Genomic DNA, 1,216 nt, shown 5'->3' on the forward strand with positions numbered 1-1,216 from the left:
TAGTTGTGGAGTTTCTAGTTGTTGAGTTTTTAGTTGTGAAGTCTCTAGTTTTACAGTTTCTCGTTGTGGAGTTTCTAGATATGAAATTTTTAGTTGCCGAGTCTCTATTTGTGGAGTTTCTAGTTGCGGAGTTTCTAGTTGTGGAGTTTCTGGTTGTGGAGTTTCTAGTTGTGGAGTTTCAAGTTGTGGAGTTTCTAGTTGTGGAGTCTCTAGTTGCGGAGTTTCTAGTTGTGAAGTTTCTAGTTGTGGAGTTTCTAGTTTTGAAGTTTCTAGTTGTGGAGTTTCTAGTTGTAGAGTCTCCTGTTGCGGAGTTTCTAGTTGCGGAGTTTCTAGTTGGGGAGTTTCCAGTTGTGGAGTTTCTAGTTGTGGAGTTTCTACTTGTGGAGTCTCAAGTTGTGGAGTTTAAACTTGTGGAGTTTCAAGTTGTGGAGTCTATAGTTGTGGAGTTTCTAGTTGTAGATTTTCTAGTTGTGGAGTATCTAGTTGTGGATTTTCCAGTTGTGGAGTTTCTAGTTGTTCAGTTGCGGAGTATCTAGTTGTTGAGTTTCTAGTTGCAGAGTCTCTAGTTGTGGAGTTTCAAATTGTGGAGTCTCTAGATGTGGAGTTTCTAGTTGTCGAGTTTCCAGTTGTGGAGTATCTAGTAGTGGAGTTTCGAGTTGTGGAGTTTCTAGTTGTGGAGTTTCTAGTTGTGGAGTCCCTAGTTGCGGAGTTTCTAGTTGCGAAGTTTCAAGTTGTGGAGTTTCAAGTTGCGGAGTCTCAAGCTGTTGAGTTTCTAGTTGTGGAGTTTCCAGTTGTGGAGTTTCTAGTTGTGGAGTTTCTAGTTGCAAAGTCTGTAGTTGTGGAGTTTCAAGTTGTAGAGTCTCTAGTTGTGGAGTTTCTAGTTGCCGAGTTTCCAGTTGTGGAGTATCTAGTAGTGGAGTTTCCAGTTGTGGAGTTTCTAGTTGTGGAGTTTCTAGTTGCGGAGTCCCTAGTTGTGGAGTTTCTAGTTGCGGAGTCTCAAGCTGCGGAGTTTCAAGTTGTGGAGTTTCTAGTTGTGGAGTCTCAAGTTGTGGAGTTTCAAGTTGTGGAGTTTCAAGTTGTGGAGTCTCTAGTTCTGGAGTTTCTAGTTGCAGAGTATCTAGTTGTGGAGTTTCCAGTTGTGGAGTTTCTAGTTGTGAAGCTGTGGAGTCTCTGGTTGTGGAGTTTTTAGTTGTGGAGTTTCTAGTTGTGGAGTTTC

This window comes from Rhipicephalus microplus, unplaced genomic scaffold (genome assembly GCF_043290135.1).
Source record: "Rhipicephalus microplus isolate Deutch F79 unplaced genomic scaffold, USDA_Rmic scaffold_69, whole genome shotgun sequence".
Lineage (NCBI taxonomy): Eukaryota > Metazoa > Arthropoda > Arachnida > Ixodida > Ixodidae > Rhipicephalus > Rhipicephalus microplus.